Below are 8,935 nucleotides of genomic sequence, written 5' to 3'. Positions count from 1 at the left end.
TTTAGGAAGAAAGTCACTTCCTTTTACTACTCAACTGATGTTTTTAAGGCAAATGTAACTATTTGAACGGCTATTTCATAAATCTGGAGTGTGGGACAACAAGATATTTTAAATTCAAGCTCTTGAGTTCACACAACACTGATGAAAGCCAGCAAGTACTTTTAAGATCCATTGTCTATTGCTCAACTTTAGCAATAATTGGTTTTGCAGAACTGAGCAGAACTGGAGACCCTATGGCCCAAAATGTAAAGGTGCCAGCTGACAGAGATTTGAGCAACCTTATGAATTTCAGAAACACAAAATAAGTCCAAACTCTTTGATAAAACAATATCATCTGCCATCTTTTCTTTTCAGGTTGTGTCTGGTTGGGCCTGAGAAATTGTAGCGGTGTGAATGAATGAATCTCTGAAGACTACAAACATGCTTCTCTACCGCAGGTCAAACATTGAAATGGTTAAAAATGGAGAAACACACCAACTGGGACCAGTCTACAAACTATATAAACCTTGAATTTGAGAATTCACTGTTGCCATCTTTGTTATTTTGGAGTCACAAGTGACCAGATTTGGACAAGATGGGGCTGCAAAGGGATTCTTGAAACCTAATTGGACAAAAATGTGTATCTGTTACGCCTTTATATCCAATGAACTTCAGGCGAATGTTCAAATGAGACACGAGCACATTGACCAGAAGGGAAAATGTAGCAAATGACTTATGGTGAAAAGTGGTTTTTGAATGGGGGTCATTCAGACCCGTCTAAAAACGCCTTCTGAAACTTGAGGGTTTCCTAGATGTTAAATACGCCCAATGCTTGAGATGATAACTTTTGTTTTAAAGTTTGTTTGGTTGGTTGGTTTTGAAAATAAGAAGGAGAGATAAACCTGGCTACATCTTAACGAGACTAAACACCAAGCCAAACGTTCACGGCAGGCGTATGTGGCATCAGGTCTGAATGAGTTAAAGCACTTCCATAGTGGCTCAGCGTTTGATAGCGTGACCAATCTTATAAAGAGCTCGTTACCCAGGTAACCAGCCTGACTGGTCTGACAGGAATACGTAGTGATGGAGAAGATGAAAATACAACTTTATGTAGAAGACACTATTATTTATACACTTGCTTCATCTTTAACAAAGACAATGCAAGAGCTTCAGATTGCATGTTTACAGTCGTGTGATTATTTTAGCATTTTACAGCCAATACGAAAATAATTGTAATAATAAAAAGACAAATTATTCTAATTTAAAGCTGAAAAGCCGAGTTTGATTTTATGTTTAGAATACATTCATAATGGTCTTTATCACAGATTTTGTTTTCAGATGTGTGATATAACCTCATAACTGAATGAAAACAGCCAAATGAGCTGTTGCAGTCATGGCTGTGCTGAGGCAGCAGGTCTGCTGGGCAGAGGAACTTTCTCCAGTCAACATCCCAACGACCCTTTAATTAGAGAAGAGGTCATTATGGGTCTTAACCAAATTGATTCAGCAGCATCTGTTCACCTTCCTCCTCAGGGAAATAGGAAAAGACTGGCCTGATGTTGACTCCAAGTCGTCTGCTGACCCCACATAAATAGGCCATAAACTGGGTCTCTGTGTATTCAGTCTTCTCCAGAGGGGGCAAAAGGATGGAGCTGCCATCAGATAATAGGCCATACATGAGACAGCGAGAGGCATTATTCTGAGCTGTGTGCAGATGCATCGTAACTCGGAATGAGGAAGCCAAGTACGGTATTTACTTTCTGCTAAAACTGCAGCAGGCAGACATCAGCCTCGAGTGAAATATGTCCGCCTCATTAACTTTGCATTTCCCTCTGGTATCTCCCTATTTCCATTGTGGAGGCAGAATAACAAACCATCATTTTCCCATTTGCCCCCTTACCCCTCTGAATTTTTATTTTTATTTTTTGAAAAGCCCACACTGCTAAATTCAGACCAGAAACCACAATTCAATCATCTCCCTGCTCTGCTGGAAATGTCATTCATCATTATAATCAGAAAACTACGATTAAAACATTTAGTTCTCAAACAAGTTCTTGGTGCAGAAACAAAAATAGTGAATCTACATTATTAGACACTGCAGGAATTAGAATAGCCTTTTAGAGGAGAAAATAATAAGAACATTCAAGGGAATGGCACCTTTAGCATTCTGCCTCTTATGATTCATCTGCTCCCAGAATGAGATGTCTTAGAGCTGGACTAACAGTTATTTATAACGCAAACAGAAAATAAAATAGATTCAGTTTCATAAGACAGCTGTCGTGAACAGTGTCCTCTCAAACTTAAATCTGTCACAACACAACAGGAATGCGTTATCTTTGTTTGTATAAACCATTCAAGCTGTGTTTAAGTTGCAAAAAGCTCCCCAGTAGACTGCTGTACTCAACATGGCACGTAGCATTTAACTTGTACTGGTCTTGAAATGAACGTGATGCAGCTTTGCACCCCATCACCTCACTACAGTATGTATCACCCGTCAGATAATGCAGGTTGTCGTCATCCTCCAAGGACACATCTTTAGAATTTTTAAAAATTGCTTCTTCCTTTGTTCATACTTTCCACTAAACGAATAGATTAATTTCATCTTGGTTTCAAAATAGCCTTGGTGACAAACAAAAGGCTTGGTTGATTTATTAGAAAAATTATCTTTTCCTTAACCTTGTTTGAAAACATGAGGTAAAGAAAAAGCTGTAAGAAAATTTGAAAGGATTTATTAAACAACCCTGCGCAAAAAGAATCTGACCTCACTCAGATGTGATGTGGTTATGCAGCACTGAAACTACAGCTACTGACAAGATGGTGCACAAAAAAACACTTTGAGCAATAAGTTCTTATCACATTGATTTGTAGCCGATCAATTAAATATATTAATGCAGTTCAATATATGTAATGTGCAAAGAAGTGAAACACTCCATTGCGTATGCTTATTTTCTCCACTGGTCTGGTGTAAATTACATCTATATCTACACAGCAGTTCATTTGTTCAAAGTTCTCTGAATAAATCTTTGTCACAAAGAAACCAAACATGCAGAGTCGAGATAAATGGTAAGATTTCATTTAGATCAGACAATCTGTGAGCCAGAACCTTAAAAAGGATCCAAAAATAATTTAGGTGTTAAGGGATAGAAAGAAAAAAATATTTGTTATTCTCTTGAAATACTGGAGACATTAAAAACTAAGTGTCTACAACAGTAAAATTTACCTTTGGGATAAGTAAGTATGTTGTTCATTTAATTTTATGTAAATTTGTTCCCCTCTGTAGGCCTCTAAAAACATTTTGGCTTTGAAAACTAATATCTTTGAATGGTTAACACCTGCAGAGAGAAGCCAAAAGAAAGCAGTTGTGGATTTTAAGTGCTCAGTTTACTCTACATTCAGCCCCAGAGTGGAAGATGATTAACAGAAGAGAAGGTATCACCTCTCTGAATGAAATTAACTGCAATCATATTTACTGCTCTCCCTTTCAGCAGATCACAGCCATCTGTCTGGAAGCAGGAGGCTTAATGTCCTTTAATATCCACCCCGGCGCCACAACTTTTTCACTGTTCTCTCAGCCTCCAGGACTCATCAATACGACTGCTTGTCTGGATGTTTCTACATTATCTGCTGGCACTCAGACTTCTACAAGGCCCCGGACTGCTCTCCTCTGCCAGAGATAACGAGGGTGAGATGGAAGGATAGCAAATCTGATTACTCGGCTGCTTTGAAAGAGCAAAAGGAAGGAACAAAATCCATATTTATGGAACAGTTTAGCTTCTAGCATATGAGTGATCATTTTCTATGTCACAGTGGTGTCAGGCAGGTGAGAGCCACGATTGTTGGCTTCTCAATACCCCACCCTTTGTATTGAGGTTAGTATCAACATTTCTTTGAAAGTCAATCAGCATGCAGCTACAAAAGGAACCAAAACCTCCACAAGAAAATTAATTAGAATGGCTGGTTGCTTCACACACGTGCCAAGCTGATTTTCTGCAAGGTCCATGGATGAGACTGGCTGAAACCTGGCTGGTCTTTGGCAGAAAGAGGTAATTCCAAGTGGCTGCATCTGTTAAAGACTGCTTTCTCAGTCAACATGTTGAAGTGTTCTCACAAGATATGAAACCCAACATTTCCACCAAAGTGTTTTCCTTGTAGTCGCTAAGTAAAAAAAACTCATGCAAGAGAACCGCAATAAAACAAACGTATAAATATTCATAGTGTGACTGCAAAAATGATTTGAAACAATCAAAGATGTAGATGTCGAGAGAAGTAAAAACAAAACGACCACAAAAAGCATCAAAATAACTGAGAACAACAACAAAAAAAAATCAGACTCATAAGCTTAGTTCATCTGAAGCATGTCTTATTACTCACTGGAAGTGTGTGGTGGTGTATTTTCCTGTAGAGACATGCCCTCTGTTCCCATCTCTTCTTCTCTTTTGTTTGAGACATTTTTGGCCTTTACAAATTGATTGTGTAAACACTAGAGAATTATGTGCAAGGATGTGAGAATTACAAAGACAGTAATAAGCTCAAATCGCTGCCGCCTTCTTCCTTGCTGTGTGTAGGTGTCATGCTTTATCGACAGAACAGCGATTTTCTCATAAAATCTGTTGATTCAACACCTTCCCATAAATGTTGATGTGTTTGCGGTTTAATACACAAGCGATGTGAAACGACAGGTAAATTATTGGCTTTATCATGGCTGCAGCTCATCACCTTTTTGACCGCTGCTGTTACTGTGGCAGCTCAGGAGAAGAGGGGCCGAGATCATATGTTGCTTTGCTTAATGTTCCTTTAAGGAATCACACAACTGCAAAAGCACAGTCAGATGCACCGTTATACCAAACAGGTGCAGCAGCGATGCAAAGACAGTACAACCTACGACCACAAAAAGATGCAAAACAACCACATATGGAAGCAAAGTTAAAACAAACGTATGCAGCAGAACTGCAAGAACATATCAGCACAAAGAGAAGCAAGACAATCACGCAGAGTAAAACTAGCAAATGAGTTGGAAGAAGACCCGCAAACTGATGTTGAACCACCAGGACACACGAAGCTACAACAAAGACAATCAAAACAACATGACCACAAAGATTCCTCTTTGTCGTCTCTGTGCAACAGCAACCGTGTCATAAAGCTTAACGGGTTATGAAAACAGCCATTTACAGATACGATAAGTAGTTGATTTCACATTCAAGTGCTCCACAAAATTAAACTGCATATTTCAACATTATGAAAATCATTGTCAGTGACAACTGGAGCTTCAAATTAGTATTTTTATACAAATGTTTTCCATCTGTGCCCATAGTTCTTAAACTCATCCCTGCCACCGGATATAAACTGATACATGATGCAGAGTTTAAGAGTTAAAACGGGAGTTTAATGAAAGGTGAAGAGTGGCAGCTGAGACCCACATGGTTGCTGGGAAATGTTTCATAATTTTATGTACTTCACTGGCTGCTGCAGAGCTGCATTAGTGAAACCGAATTACAGCCGGTTGTGTGACTCAATAGAAACAGAAGAAGAAGAAGATGGGAGGCAGAGTAAAAGCGGGTCGTTCACAGCAGTAAAAGAGTGGAGCAGGTGGTTTCAGCTTCCTTTGTGGGCTTTTTGGCAGAAATTTATGAGTTTGTTTTGTTGGCAATCGTGGTGTGTAAACTCAAGTGTTTGCAAACTGTCATGTGCTTCATATGCTGCAGTTTGTCTGTTGTTGAGGTGTAATGCTGCAGAAATCTGCTTCACTAATGAAGGATAATATCCTTCAAGGGAATTTCCTTCATTTTTACAATCCTTACATTTTAGGTTATAAGTTAGAAAACTTTAGCACTTGCAAAGAAATCAAAAACGACACACCAAACTCCTTAAGTAGCCACACGAAATCGTCTGTAAAGGTTACAGAACCGCAACAAAGGGAAGCAACATTTCAACAAAGTGAGGCAAAAGAGCTGCAAAGAAGAGCAAACGACCACAATGAGGTACCAAACAAAGTGTCACAAAACAACTGCAGATACCTGAGACAGTCACTACAACGTGCATCGTAAATGCATCAGTTTTTACAAAAGTGAATTAAAATTAACTAAAAAAGAAACCTCATGAATGCTGTATATCAAGCTTTTCTCAGGAGGTGTGGGTAATATAGCCAAAGATGTCATGTGAGGTTTTAAACTTAGTTTCTTTACCACAATTTTAGATTTTACAGTACATCATTGTGTCATACTAACACAATCATTTAGTTTAGTTAAGCTGCGGTCAATGATTGTTATCATTATCCCTTAATCTGCCGATTCAGTCATTCATCAGAAAATCCTCGAGAATTAAAAACAACAGCTCAAAATACAAAAGGTATTTGCTTTAGTTCATGTGAATAATTTCAAATTCAATACGTAAGTCATGACCAAGATCAACACAAAAAGATTCAAAAGCAGAAAATACATCTAAAGATGTGGCACAATAAACTGAGTTTCAGAAGATGTGCTCCAATTTACAAACAAAATCATCTTTATCAGCATATCTTCTGCCAAATGTGCAAGAAAATACTAAAAAGATGCGTAAATGTCCTCATTTCTGCCCAAAGTACTTTACCCATCATCTCGTTTTATCTAGAAACGACTTGGAAAGCTATTCTAGACATGTTTTATAGACATTTTCTTTATTAATCCACATCCTGAATTAAACTATAGGTGAGACCCACCTGATCTGCAGAACAGCTGTATCCGCATCTGTCTGGGAGAAGGAAGTTGCTCAACTTCTAAGTCCAGCAGTTTCAGTGGCTCGATACTTATTGGATTGCGTGCCCATTCCCACAGCTCCTGCGGGTCAAATGACAGGGATGTGTAGCTCACGGCTGCTAAGTGGTCTATTGATCAGTCAGCTGTGGCTGATGGGATGTGCTGCAGCAGTTGGAGCCAGCACCTGGCAGCGGCTCCAAAAAACAGAGCATTCCTCCACAGATGAGGATCATAGCCTGGCTGAGAGAAGAAGAAAAATCAATCATACAGGAACTTGTGTTAATGGGCACTTAACATATAGTCAAACTTGTAAATGCAGCCTTTTTATCTAGACTTATATTCAGAGTTTACCCGTATCTCACTTAATATTTCTGTATTCCCTCAGTCACCAGCTAAGTTATTTAGCTTCACTGATGGTGGTTTTTGCTAAAATTATGCCGATAATTGAATTATCAACCCTGCTTGTAATTATTTTTAGACAACAGCCACTGATTAAATTACTCAACAATTTGCCTAAAATCTAACTAGGTGCTGAAATCACTTTATGTTGAAGCATCACTTTAAAGTCATTTTTACCAAATAATGAGCATCTCCAGCTATTCAAACAGGATCTTTTTGTGCCATTCTCACTTCTATAGAGCCCCCCTTATTTAATTTAATTCCATAGGTGTTCTTTTCCCCTCTCAGATCAGTTAGAACCCAGCACTTTAACTGGAATAAGGCAACACATCAGGATCATACATACTTTGACCCTTTGCATTCAAACAGAAATCAAAACAACATCCGATTTGCCCTGAATACCAGTCAGCTTGTTCCACTGACCGCTTCTCCAAGATTAAGGTCCGGTAAATCCAGATTTGTCGTCCCAGCAAACCACATCCCAGTTTATAAGAGCCTGTGAGGAACTACTGAAACACTACCAGTCAAGTTAGAGGCTACACAACCCTGTCACACCGCCTGACACTAAAACTGGGATTCATTAAGCCATTTAAATGAGCCGAAGGCCTTCTACAAATAAACTGCACCAGTTCAAGTTATTTAGCAAAAACAATGCTGATAATTGAATTATCAACCGTGCTTATGAGTATTTCAGACAAGTAGACAACAGCCACTGCTGGTAGTGTGCATACAAGCTTATGGTTGTTCATCAGGGAGCCTGTTTATCTCAGACCATGTGAAGCCACCAGCTGATGTGGTCCCAGGGTAGGTAAACACAAAAGTGTGCATGTAAAAATGCAAAATTCAATACGCACAGACAACCTACCCCTGCCTCCCATAACGAATCGTAAAAGCTAGCCCCCTCCTGTTTACCCCGTCAATAAAACAACTATTAAGACTGCATCTTACACAGAAAATTAACAAACGTTAACAGCATCAGTTAAAAAAAAAAACAACTACCAAAACTTAACAGAATTTTTTTTAAAAAGTTAAAAAGAGGAACAGTTTAATCTAACTGGAAGTTGAGTTATTTTACCTCCTCGCTTCCAACTAGGTTCTGAAATCCTAAACAAAATGAACGCATCACTTTATGTAGAAGCATTTTATTTATTCTTTAACCAAAGTCGAGTACCTCAGCAATTTGTTGTGTCAGAAGCTGTTCTACAACGTGTTTTGTGCAGCTACATTAGTCCAATGGTACCATGTTACAAGTGCAACAGGGATGCAAATTAAAAGTGCGAACCTTTATTGAAGATGGGGGTTCAACACTCGAACAAGAAGCCAAAAATAATCCAAGAAGTCAAAAACACCAGGACCATAAAATGCACGTCAGGGAGCTGGCAAAAGGCAGCAACAGACCAGCGGAAAACAAAAAAACTGCACAAAGAGAGGTGCTGGGAGGATTCCACAGTGACTAACTGAACATGGGTGCTGAGTAATTAACTGAGTGAACTCAGGTGTGGAAACAAAGGCAGGAAGTAAGACCAACAGAAGTGTTACAAAGACAGAGCATTTCAGAGTAAAACAGGAAGTATTGTAAGGATAAGTGCGTGAAATCTAATGAAGAATCTTTTCTATTCTCTGATAAGTTCATATTTATATGAATATGAAAGGAAGTTGCTGCAATTTTTGACTTTGTGAGTGAAAAACTCCTATAACAACAAAAAGCCCAGAAGTGAAATATGGAGGCGATAAACCTGGGCTGTCACATTAAAAACATTCACAAGTCTGCTGTGTTTAAATTAATTTATTTCCTTTGCACACACATGCACACATACGCACATTCT

The sequence above is a fragment of the Leuresthes tenuis genome, unplaced genomic scaffold (assembly GCF_036924035.1).
Source record: "Leuresthes tenuis unplaced genomic scaffold, fLeuTen1.0.hap1 SCAF_17, whole genome shotgun sequence".
In the NCBI taxonomy this organism is placed as follows: domain Eukaryota; kingdom Metazoa; phylum Chordata; class Actinopteri; order Atheriniformes; family Atherinopsidae; genus Leuresthes; species Leuresthes tenuis.
This window is presented reverse-complemented; position numbering follows the sequence as displayed.